Here is a 17,761-nt window from a genome sequence, read left to right as displayed (position 1 = left end):
ATATATATATATATATATATATATATATATATATCACATCTTATATATATATATATATATATATATAATGGAATATTACTCAGCCATCAAAAAATGAAATCTTGTCATTTGCAACAATATGGGTGGAACTAGAGGGTATTATGCTAAGTGAAATAAGTCACTTTTTTAAGTGTGACTTAAAAAGTGTCACTATAAAAAGACAATTACCATATGATTTCACTCATATGTGGAACTTAAGAAATAAAACAAAGAGGGCACCTGGCTGGCTCAGTCGGTTAAGCATCTGCCTTTGGCTCAGGTCATGACCCCAGGGTCCTGGGATGGAGTCCCACATCGGGCTCCCTGCTCAGCAGGGAGTCTGCTTCTCCCTCCCCCTCTGCCTCTCTCCCCAGCTTGTACTCTCTCTGTCAAATAAATAAATAAAATCTTAAAAAAAAAGAAACAAAACAGAGGATCATAGGGTAAGGGAGGGAAAAATAAAACAAGACGAAATCAGAGAGGGAGACAAACTATAAGAGACTCTTAACCGTATGAAACAAACTGAGGGTTGCTGGAGGGGAGGAGGTGGGGGGATGAGGTTAACTGGGGTGATGGACATTAAGGAGGGCATGGGATGTAATGAGCACTGGGTATTATATAAGACTAATGAATCACTGAACTCTACCTCTGAAACTAATAATACATTTCATGTTAATTTTAAAAAATAAAAAAATAATAATAAAGAACATTAAAAAAATGAGTATCATGTAGGAACGTATTTCGAGATTACGTAACTCTGCTACTGTTCCTCAAATTTCCACTTACTAATTTAGCATCCATTGGCGATTCTTACCTGGAACAATTACCATTATGATGGCGGCCAAATGATGATTTTCTTTTACATGTGTAGCTGGGATTTTATGGTAAGGAAGAGTTTTCCCTTCCTCCCCATGTCTTTATTTATTCATTTGTTTATTTGTATGAGTATGGGACTCATGGGTTCTTCTTTTAATTTAAAGGTTAAAGTCAGTTCCTATCTTTATTTATAAAAGTAGCTTAATTGCGATATAATTTACATACTAAGAAACTCACCTGTGTTAGTTGTATAGTGCACTGGTAGTTAGTATATTTATAGACTTGTGTAAAGATCACCACAATCTATTTTTAGGACATTCCCATCACCCCAAAAAGAAACCTTGTGCCCACACGGAGCCTGATGCAGGGCTCAAGCCTACAACCCGAAGATCATGACCCGAGCCAAAACCGAGAGTTGGATGCTCAACTGACTGTGCCACCCAGGCACCCCAGAAGTTTTTAATTTTGACATAGCCAACTTACCTATTTTTTCTTTCATTGCCTGTGCTTTTGGTGTCATATCCAAGAATCATTACCAAACCCAATGTCATGAAGCTTTCCCCTATATTTTCTCCTAAGAAGGCCTTTATATTTAGATGTTTGAACTATTTTGAGTTAATTTTTGTATATGGTGTGAGGTACGATTCCAACTTCATTTTTTGCATGTGGATATCCAGTTTGCCCAGCACCATTTGTTGAAAAGAACTCTCATTATTTATTTTAATGCTCAAACTGTTCTAGATTTGGCCAACGGGAGTCTCCTCCAGTTGGTTCCTGTGTCCTTTTGACGCATCTCCCTCATTTTTAAAAATATTTTATTTTTTTATTCTTGAGAGAGAGAGAGAGCACAAGCAGGGGGCGCAGCAGGCAGAGGGAGAAACAGGCTCCCTGCTGAGCAAGGAGCCCAATGCAGGACTTGATTCCAGGACCCTGGGATCATGACCTGAGCCGAAGGCAGATGCTTAACCAACTGAGCCACCCAGGCACCCCATCTCCATCATTTTTTGAGTACATCTTTCCTTTAGATCACATCAGGATGTTTCAGGCTCATCTTGTATTTTCCCAGTCATGGCTCTGGGGTCAGCCATTTCCAAGAAGCCTTGTTTCCTTTTAATGAAGAATGGCATTTAGGAAACGAAGATCTGGGCAGAAAAGTGCTCATTGCTTCTAATAGTGTTGCTGATCCTAGGCCCTCTCAAAGGACAGAGATACGATATAAATATAGATGCATATATGTAGTGAATCCATATGCATATACATATGTAAGTCCATACACACATCTATCTTTCTGCTTATATATTAAAATCTGTGAGTTCCTACTAACATCTACAATACCAATCCAACACCAGAGTGTTCATCCTAGCTCTTTCCTTTTCTGTATTTTTAACTCCAGCAGTGAGAATCCTGATTCTCTTTATCCACAAGAATTTACTTATCTCAATCCCAAGATACACACTCAGTAGGTTCAGATTCACTAACTGATACTACTGTGGAAGACAAGTCTACCAACTAGGGGTCAATATTTGTCACAGTCCTTTTTGTCTTTAGCCTGATGGATACCATATTCAAAAGTTACTTGGGTTAGTTCTTCCGACTCTCTTTCAGTGAGGCTGTGTTTGAAATACAGTGAAAGTTAATTTGTTTCTGTTTGTATTCCTTTTTAGGATCCCCTTCATCCTTGTTAATTTTACTTATTTATTTATTTTAATTTTTAAAAATAGTTATATAGGGGCTGCCTGGGTGGCTCAGTTGGTTGGATCGAGTCCCGTGCCAGGCTCCCTGCTCAGCAGGGAGTCTGCTTCTCCCTCTGACCCTCCCCCCCTCATGCTCTCTCTCTCATTCTCTCTCAAATAAATAAAATCTTACAAATAAATAAATAAAACTTATTTATTTTGGGGAGGGAGGGGCAGAGGGAGAGAGAGTCTCAAGTGGACTCTGGGCTGAGTGCGGATCCCGTCGTGGGGCTCAATCTCACGACCCTGAGATAACAACCTGAGCTGACACCAAGAGTGGGATGCTTAACCGACTGTGCCACCCAAGCACCCCTAATTTTTTTTATTTTTTAAGTATGTAAAACATTAGCATGGTTTCAAAAGTCAGAACTATACCAACAAGTATACTCAGAGAAGTATCACTTCTCCATTCTATTCTTTCTGGCCGGCTCCCTCCCAGCCCCTCTAGGCAACCAACTTTAATATTTGCTGGTTTTTCCTTCCTATGTTTCTTTTTGTAAAGATATGCAAATATACGTGTTTACTTAAATCCTCTTGTTTCTTACAGGAAGGGTTGCATACTGTAGATACTTCTCTCTTTTTTTTGATGTTATTTATTTATTTATTTATTTATTTATTTATTTATTTATTAAGTAAGCTCTATGCCCAGTGTGGAGCTTTGAACTCATGACCCCAAGATCAGGGATCCCATGTTCCACGGACTGAGCCAGCCACACGCCCCACTTTTCTCTCTTTTTAATTGAAGTATAGTTGACATGCAATGTTACATTAGTTCCAGGTGTACAACATACCTGATGATTCTATACATTACACAGTTCTCACCATGATGACTGCAGATACTGTGCATCACCGTACAAAGTTATTACAATATTATTGACTATGTTCCCTATGCTGTACTTTTCATCCCTGTGACTTCTTTATTTTATAACTGGAAGTTTGTATCTCTTAATCCCCTGCGCCTGTTTCACCCATCCCTGCCCCCCCCCCGTCCCCTCTGGCAACCACCAGTTTGTTCTTCATCTTTGTGAGTCTATTTCTGTGTTTGTTTGTTTGCTTTGTTTTTCAGATGCCACATATAAGTGAAATCATATGGTATTTGTCTTTTTCTGTGGGACTTATTTCACTTAGCATAATACCCTCTAGGTCCAGGTACTTCCGTGCACTTTCCTTTTTTCCACTTAACGTATGTCCTGGAATCCCTCCTCATCAGTTCATAGCATTGATCTTTCTAGAGCTATGTAGGACTCCACTGAATGAATGAATGAATGTACCACAGTTTATTCAACCACTGCCTATGTATAGGAACTGATACTGCTGCCAATATTTGGCAGTTAGTAACCATGCTTCAGTGCCTATATATTTTCACATTGTTGGAGGTGTATCTTCAGGAGCAAATTGCTAGAAGTGGGATCGCTGGGGCAAAAGGAAACACGTATGCATTTTTATTAGATGCCAAATTCCCCTCCATTTGGGTTGTAAAAGGGATATTTTAAAAAGCACAGAGAAGAGGGGCGCCTGGGTGGCTCAGTCTGTTAAGCATCCAACTCTTGGTTTCGGCTCAGGTCATGATTTTGCAGTCGTGGGATCAGGCCCCAGTTCGGGCTTCGTGCTCGGTGCAGAGTCGGCTTCAGATTCTCATTCCCTCCCCCTCTGCCTCTCCCCCTGCTAGCTCACATGCTCTCTTTCTCTCTCAAATAAATAAATAAAATCTTTAAAAAAAAGCACAGAGAAGAAAAGCTACTATTCACAAGAGAAACCAAACAGACTTTCTTGCTGCCATTCAATAGTCCATGCTGGTTTTAAGATTGAGGGATTTAATTTCACAAAAAGTGGCTTTTCCAGAGTGATTTAATTTCGCCAGCATTGTTGAAGCCTCTGCGGGTGGCTACGCCCTTCCCCACACAACGTGATGCTGTCATAGGAACCACCCATTTCATGGAGGCAGCCACTGAGGTCACGTGAGATAAGCCACGTGAGGGGCCGTCTATGAACAGATATCTGCAATTCAAAGCCTGTCTGGGCTCTAGGTGATTTAGAGATTAAGCATTTGTTTCTTTGTGAGATCCCAGAAAATCTGATCAAAGCTCTCTCCTTAGGAATACACAGGGAAAGAGAAAAAAAAACCCAAACAACCCGCATCCAGGAGCTGGCCTCACACTCACAGCCAGCCCCTGGTGTCCTCCTGTTGAACATGAACAATTCCGTAGATCACCAGCCTCAGAGAAGGCCACTGTACAACCGCAAGAGATCAAGACAAAAACGAGACCACTCCATAATCACGTCTGAACACAGAAGGAACGTGAGCACTGTCCAAGCCACAAAAGTGACCAGATAGTCCCCCAAGCTGACTGATAGGCTGTTTCTTTGCCAATTTCTTTTTTTTTTAAGATTTATTTATTTATTTGAGAGAGAGAGAGTGCACATGTGAGTGGGGGGGAGGCAGCGGTGGTAAAGGGGCAGAGGAAGAGAAACTCAAGCAAACTCTGCCCACTGAGCTGGAAGCCTGCCACAGGGCTTGATCTCACAACCCTGAGATCATGACCTGAGCTGAAACCAAGAGTTGGACGCTTAACCCACTGAGCTGCCCAGGCGCCCCTTTACCAAGTTCAACTTTAGACTCACTCTAGTCTTCCCTCTTTCTAGATAAGATTTATCAAGATACCCAACCACAGGGACGCCTGGGTGGCTCAGCTGGTTAAGCATCTATCTGCCTTCGGCTCAGGTCATGATCCCAGGGTCCTGGGATTGAGTCCCGCATCGGGCTCCCTGCTCAGTGGAGAGCCTGCTTCTCCCTCCGCCTGCCACTCTCCCTGCTTGTGCTCTCTCTTTCTTTAAATCTTTAAAATCTTTAAAAAAACGAGATACTCAATCATAGAAACGCCCTTCCTCCAATCCAGAGCAAAGCACTGCTTCCTTAAACCTGCCACCAATTCACCTAACACCAGCCCAAATCCTAGAAGGCCTAACACCTGAGACTGAGACACCCTGTGGTTGCCCACAGTGTGCTCTCTCTCTCTCTCGTTGCAACAAGCAAGCAACCCAACTTGTTGAACCACAGATGTATTCCTGGGGGTCTGTGGTTGGAGGGCTTTGGTGGCACTTACGGAGTTTGCTGCAAGTTCAAGGCCTCTCTGGGACCTCTAGTCCAAAGACTCCTAATTAAGTGGCCTTGATCCTAGAGCATCAGTAATGCCATTAAACAGATGGAGAAACTGAGGTCTAGACAGACAGCGACTTCCTCAAAGCCCCACCACGAGCTGGTAGCTGGGTGGAAACTGACAACCACGGTGGCTGACCCCAAGGGGAGGTCTGTCCAGCAGACACAGGGCCTATCCCTGAGCCCATTCTGGCCCAGCCAAGCTCCAACATGTGGTCCCCTGTGCGTGGGCCACAGCACTCTCTACAGGGCACACCCGTGCTCATCTCTGAAGCATGGCTTCTTTTCCTCTTTGCCTTGTTTCTTTCTGTAAAGCAGCAAGATTCCAGGTTGAGGTGAAGGATGAGGGAAGCCCACACCTGGGGTGCCCTCGAGAAGGTTCAGGCAGTGAGGTCTCAGCCCAAAGAGGCTCCATCTTCCATGTCCCAGAGGTGGGTCCTTCACAGAACTTGCCATCAGGAGCACACCTAATTCCCGTCTCTGTTTCCCTTGGGACACCTTCCCACCTTTGCCCATGCCTTGCCCTCCACTTGAAATGCTCTCTGCTTCTCATCCTTGAGCTCTGGTAATTTCCCTTCAAGATCCAGCTCCATGGGGGCACCTGGATGGCTCAGTCGGTGAAGCGTCTGCCTTTGGCTCACATCATGATCCCAGGGTCCTGGGATCGAGCCCCGCATCCGGCTCCCTGCTCAGCGGGGAGTCTGCTTCTCCCTCTCCCTCTGCCTCTCCCCCCTGCTCGTGCTCACTCTCTCTCGTTCTCACTTTCTCAAATAAATAAATAAATAAATAAAATCTTTTTAAAAAATCCAGCTTGGTATTACCTCAGAGGTGGGGGAAGCCCTTCCCACCTCCTGCCTGTGACTCCCACACCCTGACAGACCCTGCTGCTGGCCTCTGCCCTCCTGGGAAGACTTAGGATGGGGCCCCCAAATCCATCTGTGGATTGGGGGGGCACCAAGGCTCCTCCTCACCCTGCAGCCTTATTGCCCTCAGCTTCCTGCACCACCCCACCTGCAAGCTGGTGTTCCCGATGAGAGGCCTAGGACGGGTCTTTCCGATAAAACTTCAGCTATCCTCAAGAAAAACCAGCAGCTGCTTCGCTCAAGGAAATTCTTAGAGCCCCAGCTAGGAGAAGCCTCCAGCTTCTGGTTTGGGACGCTCAGTTGCACAGCTGCCCTGGCCATGGCCTTCAGACCCCTTTCCCTTCTGGCCTTCAGACCCCTTTCCTTTTTCTTCCCTCGGCAATGTGGCCATGCACCTTGTGAGTCCCTGAGCTCTGTGGAGCGAGGTCCATTGGGAGGCTCATGCCTAATGCCCCAGACCATGTTGGGTCCCTGGCACATGAACCCATAGCATGTGGCATGGACCAGAGTTCTTTCTTTTTTAAAGGATTTTATTTATTTATTTGTGAGAGAGAGAGAGAGAGCGCACAAGCAGGGGGAGTGGCAGAGGCAGAGGGAGAAGCAGACTCCCTGCTGAGCAAGGAGCCCGATGTGGGACTTGATCCCAGGACCATGGGATCATGACCTGAGCCTAAGGCAGTTGCTTAACCCACTAAGCCACTCAGGCATCCCAGGACCAGCGTTCTTATTTGCATCTGCATACCAACTAGCTGTCTGTATCTATCCGGCCCTCTGTCCGTCCATCTCAGGGACAGTTCCCTTCAAGGCATCCTTCCTGAGGTTTGGAGTCTTTTGTTTCTTTGAACTGTGGGTTGGCAGGCATGTCTCATCGAGGCCGGGAGCAAGAGTGGGCTGGCCACTCCGAGGTCTTTGGCCACACTCTCTGTGGGCTGGCTCTTTGGCTCAGATGTCGCCCCTGGCTTCCTGGGCCAGGAATTCAAGGTCCCTGCTCAGCTTTCCAATGTGAACTTCTGCCTCAGCCCTCCATCCACCCCGTGTTTCAAACACACTCATCTCTCTTACACCTTCCAGAATTTACCCATGCTGTTCCCACGTCCCAGAATGCCCTTCCTCCTCCTTTCTCTTGGCAAACACCAACGGATCTATCAACATTCAGCTAAAATGTCATTGTCACGATTAAATGCTCCTTGGGGTTTCCACAGCCTTTATCAGAGAATCATGAAGCGAGATGTGCCTGAGGATGTCTCTCCAGCTACACTGGGAGGCTTAAGAGGCAGGGGCGGGGGGGACATGAGTCATCTTCGTGTTCCCAGTGCATGGCGCAAGATGCGGCCACAGCAGTCCCCCGTTATTATGTGGGTGGACGAACGGGGGGACCGTTGGGTGGGTGTATGGGAGGGTGGGGGTAGGTGAACGAAATGAAGACTGGGTGGGTGGGTCCCTGATGGGTGGATGAATGGGTGCAAGGCTCAGTGAGTGGCTGGGCAATGGGTGAGTGAGTGGACGGATGGAAGGGTAGACCATGACTATTTTAATGTTCTAACCTGTCCTATCTGTGTCCTGGAGCCTCCCCTCTGGCCCGCCCATCCAGAACTTCTCTGTAGTCATCCAGAACAGACCTTCTCCCTCTTTAGAAAGATCCTTCCTCTGTGTTAGAAATTGATGCTTGATGAATACGCACCCTACCTAACAACTTCGGAGCAGAGCTGAAATGACAGGTTGCCAGCTGGACAGAGAGATCCCTCAGAGGAAGGAAGCAGAAGAGCCTAGAACTCTGGCTGCCTGGGAGGACCATCCATCTTGCATGGAGACCTAAGACGGGAAGGCGGTTTCTCTTTCCTCCCGGGGCCACCTTTATGCTGCTTGGTGCACTGCGTCCTTGAGTATCTCCCCCGACATCTCCCCTGCCCGTTGGCCCCACACTGCCTAAATCCCACCATGAGATCCAATCCTTTCCTGTGCTTTGGACAGCCTCTGCCACAAAACACTGTAGAAGATGTTGACATTTGAATATAAACGGCTTCTGCATCTGTCACAGGAGGCAGAATTTCCGGTAGCTGAGAGAGATGAGGTGGTCTTACTGCATAAACCTGAGGACCTCCAAAAGGAGAGCAGAGAGGGACCAAGGCCACCTGGGATCCCATTTAAGTTTTCGGCGGTGGCCTGCGGCCGTAGGCAGGCATTCTTTTGGTCAAACTCAGCACCCCTTCACTCTTCCATGAACCCCCCAGCATGTCCTTTCGACAACACACCTCCCCCCACCCCAGGGCATGCGGTTTTTAATGGGGCTAATTCCCCCTGGCCCTGCCCTGCCCTGCCCTGCCCAAAGCTCCAGGAATAGACCCATGACTAGCTTGGCCCATTGGAGCAATCTGTCCTCCTGACCGCAGGGTCAGGAAGGGGCGTGCCGCCCAAGCTGGACCACATGACCTAAAGCAGGGTCTTCAGGGAACCAAGTCTCCTGGCCCTGTTCGGGTGGAGGCGAGGTGACCACCACATGAGGGGAGCCCGCCGAGGACGAAGCTATCAAACACAGAGCCCACTCCCTGTGAGAGGCGGGATGCATGCCCTGCGCTCCACCCCCCCCCCCAGGTCTCTTCACTTGAGTAAGTCCCTTTGCCTTCGGCTGATTTGGCTGGTGTTTCTGACAAAACCCGGAGATCCTTGAAGAATACATCCACTTTGGACCCCTCCTCCAGCCACTGGCCTCTGTTTAAGTTCCCCTGGCATGCCTCAGGAGTGGCCTGAACCAAATTTTCCTCCTCACTAGCCAAGCAACTTGGCCAGCTGGGCTCTCAGCCAACTCCACCGCTCAACTTGCTGGGCGACTTCCTGTGGTGTGCGTGGGAGTGCCTTTCCCTTTCTTGTCTGCTGTGCTTTGTCACTGAAAGCAAGTCCTGGCCTGGGAGAGCCTCAGCTTCGAGCTGTTATGCTCTTGGAGACCATCTGTTTCTCCCTAAACGGTGGCTGCCAAGGTCTTCAGCAATTCCCAGCTCCCACGTGCCCATTGTACAGGTGGAAAAACCAAGGCCCTGACAGGTGACTTGCCCCGGGGCACCCCACAGTTACCTGGCAGGTATTTACCTTTCCTCGTGCTCTTCCCATGTTGTCCTCTGGGTCCCGGGATCTCCTGGGTGGCGGCATGGGGGCGCCAGCGAGAGCAAGCCGGGCGTGTCCTTGCTGGCCGGGGCTCTGACTCACTGATCCGCCCCCCAGGGAGCACTTACTGGGGATCTGAGCCAAGGATGGGGGAGGTAGGTCCTGCTAGGCCAGAATCTGGAAGACGTCTCAAGCATCTTTTCACAAAATGTCTACCACTGGAAGTTGTGCAAAGCCAACAGACCTAATGCCTAACAGCTGAGATTTACCAAGCGCTGACTCTGCACAGGGCTGTCTGAAGACCTTCGCATTCACTATCTCACTGAATCTCCACGCCGCCCTGAGGCAGGAACCATAATTACCTGCATTTTATTGATAAGGAAGCTGAAGCCCAACAGTTGAAACAACCCACCCAAGAATAAAGCATTTCCCCCGGGTTATCACCAGCACAACAGCACAGAATGGCAGGGGGGTTGTGTCCTGAAGAAACCCACCCAGGCTGCGGCCGCCCAGGATGGCCTGGGGTTGTTGGGGAGCTGGCTGTGTCTTAGATCCGCCTCAGGGCCCAACACAGAAGGTGGGAACCAATGGGGGGGTGGCCCTCACCCCAGAGGGTCATTCCATATCCCCAGAGTAGGGGGTGTGTCACAGCCCCCATTCCACACCCTGTGCGAAGCATGCCCCCCACTCCCCCACTTCCCCACTCCCCCACTCAGGGAGCTTGGCAGAGCTCAGAATGGCCTGGATCCAGCTCTCTCTCCCAGCCCCAGCCCCTGAGGGTCCCTTTGGGCAAGTTCCTCCCCTCCCCCTCCCCCTCGGGTGACCTCATCTGTGCTATGAGCTGGTAGATGCAGTTAAAGGATAATTTCCCAAATGGTAATATCATGACTCACGCAAATATAAAGTGAACACGTGTCAAAGATTTTAGTTAGGTCTTTTGTGAAGGAGAGAACTGGTGAGAACTTACAATCAACTCAAAGGAGAATCCGCAGAACAGACATATACAGGCTACCAGGGACACTGAAACAAATTTGCTGTCCCCGTGCCTCCCCTGATAGGTTCGGGTGGGGTGGGGTGGGGGACCAGGGCTAGTGTTGTAGGTAGAATTTGCCAATAGATGAGCTAGAATCTATAATTGCATTTGGACTCATCTTTCCTTCAGGGCGCAGTCAGTGGGAATTGGACAGGACAAAGTCCATTTGCATGTTTATGAGCAGAAATCATCAGCCCCGCACATGTTAACTCCTGTCTTTGTAGAAGTTTTGAAATGGTCTAGCCGAGACAAGGTTGCTGCCCCCTGTAGATCAGATAAGCCATAAAGGTCTGCTAGATGACACTAGTGTTCCCTTGAAAGGACACCTGGGAATAGTTCTGTCCATTGAAAAGCCTTTCGAGGTTTTTCCTGACAATGTAAGGGGCTGGACCAGACAACGGCCAAGCCTGAGACGTTTTCCAGCTCAGAGGCATCCCCGGGCTAAGGCGTTTCCAGCCCTGGGAGTGGCGTCCACATTCGGGACTCTTCTCCCGACTTTGCCTTTAAAGACCTGGACACTGAGGGGCGCCATAGCTCGCATGGTGCCTTTGTGAACTTCAGACAAGGATGCTCCTTCCTTCCAATGGACGCAGCCCCAAGCCCAGGACCCACAGATGCAGGAGGAGCCCAGGCTGTATTTCGGTCCCCATTGTCCTCTTTGGCCAGGTGTCTTTTGCCTGCATAACTGTGAACAGTGGCCTGCTGCTGCCTGACATTCCCCAGTCAGTAGTGGTGACCGCCTGGAGGGTCTAGAAGAAAGCATGGGCTTGGGGTTGAGATAGGGGCACAGGAAGGTCCTTACACGGCGCCTGAGGGGCTTTTTGCAGGGGAAGCTGGCAGGGCTGGGGGCTGAGACTGGAAAGGTGGAAAGGGAGACCCTGCTGTCCATTTGAGCTAAGCCTGGAATTCAGGAGCAGCGGTCACTCCTCGTCCAACCAGAGCCAGAAGTGTTGGGGTCCGTATGCCTCCCCTGATATATTTGGGTGGGGTGGCGGGGAACCAGGGCTAGTGGTGTAGCTACGCATGCCTTCCTAGCCCAGGGGCGCAGCACCACCCAGCCTGGCCTCCCTGCTGCTTCCCCAGCCCATTTCCCAGCCGTGACCCTGGGGGTAGAGTGTAAGGACTCAGAGATGGCAGAGAGGCAGATGGGTGGCCCAATCCTGGGCCCCCAAATCTGTGCCTGCTCACTGCCCGTGGGCTATTCTTTCAGGCTCAATTCTTCCCTGGGCCTGGTTTGCAGACAGGCAAGCTATTTGACAATGAAGAATACTGAGGCTCAGAAAGGGCAGGTGGCTTACCGTAGGCTCCAGTGGCCCATGGAACCCTAACCTGCTTCCTAAGTGTAAGCTGCTTGTTCCAGAGACACATAGACAGCTCCCCCCACCCACCAATCCTCCTTCATCCCTGGGCCCCTCCTGGGCCTGGGCACTTGGTTTCCAAGTGACCAGAGAGCCAGGAGCAGCTTCCTGACCAAACAAATACTGCCATTCCACTCCCAGGCCTTTGTCTTCTGAGTTTCCCTTACCTTGACTTCTCTCTCCCTACTCCCATCCCTGCGTGTCCAGGCCCTCCCCACTGCCACGGGCCCCCTTTGCCTGCGCCTTCCTACCCCACCCTCTAGGAAGCCTTAGCTGAGTCTCTTCTCCCTGCTCTGTGTGGCTTCCTGGTGCTTCTGGCTTCATACGCAGTGGCTTATAAGCATTGCTCATCTTTCCCGGAGTCCGGAGTCTGGCCACATGGTCTCTGGGTTGCCACAGAGCCCAGCAGAGTGCTCAACTTGGGAGCGTAAGGCTGAATGAAGGAAGGGGTGTTTTCCAAGCTCTAGCTGTGTCCCAAGGGACAAGGTTTGGTTTTGTTTTTAAAGATTTTATTTATTTATTTATTTATTTATTTGACACAGAGAGAGAGCACAAGCAGGGGGAGGCACAGGCAGAAGGAGAGGGAGAAGCAGGCTCCCCACCAAGCAGGGAGCTCCATATGGGGCTGGATCCCAGGACCCTGAAATCATGACCTGAGCCAAAGGCAGACGCTTCACCGACTGAGCCACCCAGGCGCCCCCAAGTGACAAGGTTTAAGAAAAGCAAAATGGTCCTGAATTTCACTCCTCCGGCTCTGCCAAAAGCTGGATTTCTATAGAAAGCACATTCCTTGGTTTCCCTTACAATGCCCTGCCAGGTGTAGGTGGAAGTGAAGCCGCAGACCCATCCCCCCCACACAGCCGCATATGCATGCACCGATGGCGTGCATGGGCCCCCAAGGAGACATGCACGCAGACAGCACGCTCTGAGCTGTAGGCACATCTGAACACGTGCGCGCACCCATACATGGGCCCCTAGGGGTACACATACACAATGCCCCAAGCCAGGCCTACGGCCGCACCTGAAACTGTGCCCACACACGCACACACATTTATACAGGGTCCATGTGCACAAACCCCCAGGCCCAGGCCCGTGACAAATATGCACCCATGCACGCATCTGTTCACGGGTGCCCAGAGGTACACGTGCACACACATCACGGTCCAGGCTCCTAGACACTTGTGGCATCCTTGCACACACGTGCGCATTGATAAGTAACAAAGGATACATGAGCACAGACACCCAGACCCAGGCCCACAAATATACATGCAGCCGCACCACACACATGTCCACGCACAGGCTCCCATCCGTGTACCGACATCCGCTCCCATCCCCGTGTGCGCACCTGTTCACTCACACTTGCACACGCTTGGGCACCTGGGGTATGTACGTGCACAGAGCCTTAACACAGAAGCCTGGGCCAATGGGCTCCCCTGCACCTGTGCATGCATACACAGCCATGCACGTGCACCCTGGGCTACACACGTACACACCCAGACACAAACACTCAGGCTTGCGACTGTGGCCACAGGGGTTCGAGCTGGCATCTCATGCATGAGAGCACACCCTCATGCGTCTGCGCGATTACTTTTCACAAACACCCTTGCCGGGGTACAGGCTCCTTTGCACCTGCTGGGCTCCTTGGCACCTGAGCATCTCCGGGAGAATGCACACTCGCGCTTGCGTAGCACACATACGCACCTGCATCCAACCTAGCAAAGCCTGACCGCACACACGTACCACATATGCACGCATGTAGGAATGCATTGTAAATATGCACACGCAGGCATGAGCACAGCACGCACAGATGCACATAACTTTACACACGCTCAGATGCACACACGTGCACACACCCAATTACCCTTTGAGCCTCTCATTCACCACCCCTGCCTGGCTGGTAATTGCTCCCAGATCCTGCATCTGGCAGACGCTTCACACGAGATGTGGGCTGTGACCCATGATTCACTCCAGTTTTCCCCAGACCCTGTCATCTAGAGAGACGCAGGCATTTGTCCCTTCCCTGGGGCTGCCACCGGGCCTGAGTTCACACCATTACAGCTCCTCTCCCAAAGCAAGGCATTGATGGCTCGAACACTGCATACGTGTTCCGTGGGGGAACAGTCTGGCATGAACCCGGCTTGGGTGGGGCTTTGGAGGAAGACTTGGGGCAGTTCTGAAATCTCCCAAACAATTCTTACAATTAGGGCAGTGTGGACACAGCTCCCGGAAGCTGACCGTGGGGAGTGCGGCGGATTGCCTCCCCGGGTTTCCCTCGGCTGCGCGGCCCCTCTCTGCACTGCAGCGCCCCCTTCACCTGGACAAGGGGGTTGCGCCAAAGTTTTCTTTGACTCGAACCCTGCGGCCCTCACCTGTGGCCAAGATGCTTCTCCTGAAGTCAGATCCGAAGCTGAGAAGCAACTCGTTGCTTTGCTTGGGCTGCTGTCACAAAAATGCCCCAGACTGGGGGGCTTCAACAACAGACATTTATAACCTCACAGTCTGGAGGCTGGAAGGCCAAGATCAAGGTGCCCTAGGGGTTGGTTTCTGGTGAAACTTCTTCTTGGCTCGCAGACGGCCACCTTCTCGCTGTGGGCCCACACAGCCTTTCCTCTGTCCACGCGGGTGCAGGAAGAGCACGCTGGTATCTCTCCCACTTTCTTCATAAGGCCACCAGTCCTATGAGCCGGGGCCTACCCTTAGGACCTCATTTAATCTTTATTACCTCTTTAAAGGCCTTATCTCCTTTATTAGGGCCAACATCTGAATTTTTTTTGGTAGAGGGGACACAATTCAGGTCCTAATATTCACAAAGCATGACCCAGTCTGACCACGCCTCCTCCTTTTCCTCGGGGCATTCCTGAGACAGGTCGGTGCAGAAACCACATGGAGGTATAATGAGAGGAATGATCACACACACCCCCTTTTTTGAAAAAGTTTTTATTTTTTAAAGATTTATTTATTTATTAGAGAGAGAGGGAGAGAGGGACAAGCAGACTCCTTGCTGAGCAGGGAGCCCAACACGGGGCTCAATCCCAGCACCCTGAGATCATGACCCCAGCCGGAATCAAGAGTCAGAAGCTTAACTGACTGAGCCACCCAGGCACCCCAAAAACATTTTTATTTTGATTCCAGTTAACATACAGCATCATATCAGTTTCAGGTATAGAATATACGGCTTCCGCATTTCCATGCAACACCCGGGGCTCATCCCAACAAGTGCCCTTTTTATAGACATAGAATTCTTTATTGTGGGCGCCTGGGGGGCTCAGTCGGTGAAGCATCTGCCTTAGCTCAGGTCATGATCCCAGGGTCCTGGGATCGAGCCCGGCATTGGGCTCCCTGCTCAGCGGGGAGTCTGCTTCTTCCTCTGCCCTTCCCCCTCACTCGTGCTCTCTCTCTCTCAAGTGAATAAATAGAATCTTAAAAAAAAGGAATTCTTTATTGCTTGCAAAATATTGCACGCAAGAAGGTACGTTTATTGAGGTATGTTTTCCCCACAGAAAAATCTCCCCTCCGTAGCAGAGAGTTCTCCAAGTCTTGACAAACAGAAACTGTCAGTTGACGGGCAACACAGGTAGGACACAGAGCAATTCTCTTGCTTCAGGATAGTTCCTCTTGGGACCACTTTGAAGTCAGACCCTCCCTCCACCCTGAACCCCTGGCACCCCCTGCTCCGTTTGCTATGCCCATAGTCCTGCCTTTGCCAGCGTGCCATGTACGCGGAATCACATAGTATGTGACCTTATTATTCGGGTTTCTCTCACGTAGCATAGTGCATCTGAGATTCCTCTGTGTTGTAAGCATCAGTAGTTTGGTTTTCGTGGCTGAGTACTAAGTGAGGATGTGTCTGTTTGTTAGTTTCTTTGCCAGTTGAAAGATACTAGGGGAGCCCCTGGATGGCTTAATCAGTTAAGTGTCTGACTCTTGATTTTGGCTCAGGTCATGGTCTCGAGGTCGTGGGATCAAACCCAGAGTTGGCTTATCCTTCTCCCTTTGCTCCTTTCCCTGTTTGCGTGCTCTCTCTCTCTCTCTCAAATAAATTAATAAAATCTTTTATTTTTTTAAAAAGATTTGTACTTATTTATTTGAGAGAGAGAGCTAGAGAGCACAAGCAGGGGGAGCGGCAAAGGGAGAAGGAGAAGCAGGTTCCCTGCTGAGTAGAGAGCCTGATGTGGGGCTTGATCCCAGGACCCCGGGATCATGACCTGAACCGAAGGCAGATGCTTAATCGACAGAGCCACCCAGGCACCCAAATAAAATCTTTTTTTTTTTTAAGGAAAGAAACCAGTAGGACAGTTTCATCCTTCCTCAACACTTAGCATGGTTGATCTTTTTCAGTTTAGTCATTCTAGTGAGTGTATGATGGCATCTCATTGTGGTTTTATTTTTTAAATTTTTAGTTTTTTAAAGATTTTATTTATTTGAGAGAGAAGAGAGAACACAAGCAGGGGGAATGGCAGAGGGAGAGGGAGAAGGATGCAACCTGCTGAGCCAAGAGCCTAACGCGGGCCTCGATCCCAGGACTCTGGGATCATGACCTGAGCTGAAGGCAGACACTTAACCAACTGAGGTGCCCCTCATTGTGGTTTTATTTTGCATTTCCCTAATGGCTAACGATGTAGGGCATCTTTTCACCCGTTAATGTCATCTGTGTTTCCTCTCTGGTTCAGTGTCTGGTCAAATCTTTGGACATTTTAAGAATTGGGTTGTTGTTTTTCTTATTGAATTGTGGGAATTCTTTTTTTTTGTTGTTGTTATTTATTTTTTTAATTTTTTAAAATTTTTTATTTTTTAAAGATTTTTATTTATTTATTTGACGTAGAGACAGCCAGCGAGAGAGGGAACACAGTCAGGGGGAGTGGGAGAGGAAGAAGCAGGCTCCCAGCAGAGGAGCCTGATGTGGGGCTCGATCCCATAACGCTGGGATCACGCCCTGAGCCGAAGGCAGACACTTAACGACTGTGCCACCCAGGCACCCCTGTTGTTATTTATTTTTTAAATTGAAGTAGTGTTGACACACAATGAGACATTAACTTCAGGTGTACAACATAGTGGTAGTGCTCTGCTCTGCTCGTCCCTAGTGTGGCTACCAGCTGTCACCATACAACATTATTATAATACCATTGACTGTATCCCCTATGCTGTGCCTCTCGTCCCCATAACTTATTCCTTCTATAACTGGAAGCCTGTACCTCCCACTCCCCTTCACCCATTTTGCCCATCCTCCTACCCGTACCCCTTGGGCAACCAAGCAGTTTGTTCTCTGCTTCTGCTTTTCGTTTGTTTGTTCATTTGTTCTAAGATTCCACATATAAGTGAAACCATGTGGTATGTTTCTTTCTCCGTCTGACTTATTTCACTTAGCATACTACCCTCTAGGTCCATCTGTGTGGTCACAAATAGAAAGATCTCACTCTCTTCTATGGCTGCATAACATTCCATGGTGGCTATAGACCACATCGTCTCTATCTGTTCATCTATGGATGGACACTAGGGTCGCTTCCCTGTCTTGGCCATTGTAAATAATGCTGCGGTAAACATAGGGGTGCAGGTATCTTTTTGAATTTGAGTTTTCATTTTCTTTGGGGAAATAGCAATAGTAGAATCGCTCGAGGGTATGATATTTCTATTTTTAATTTTTTGAGGAAACTCCATACTGTTTCCCACAGTGGCTGCACTGATTT

General features: G+C 49.2%; 1 protein-coding gene across 3 annotated transcripts in view; it reads right to left on the bottom strand.

Moving 5' to 3' along the window:
• The window catches only part of PORCN (porcupine O-acyltransferase), a 24,741-nt gene extending 14,963 nt beyond the window's left edge, over positions 1–9,778 (bottom strand). For 2 of the 3 annotated variants that reach the window (XM_034649321.1, XM_034649322.1), the window contains exon 1: positions 9,672–9,778. The gene's annotated coding sequence lies outside the window, so the exon portion shown is untranslated. The remainder of the gene's footprint in view (positions 1–9,671) is intronic. The other variant, XM_034649323.1, reaches the window with a different exon arrangement.
• Positions 9,779–17,761: the final 7,983 nt, after the last annotated feature.

The sequence above is a fragment of the Ailuropoda melanoleuca genome, chromosome X (assembly GCF_002007445.2).
Source record: "Ailuropoda melanoleuca isolate Jingjing chromosome X, ASM200744v2, whole genome shotgun sequence".
Taxonomy (NCBI): Eukaryota; Metazoa; Chordata; class Mammalia; order Carnivora; family Ursidae; genus Ailuropoda; species Ailuropoda melanoleuca.
This window is presented reverse-complemented; position numbering and strand designations above follow the sequence as displayed.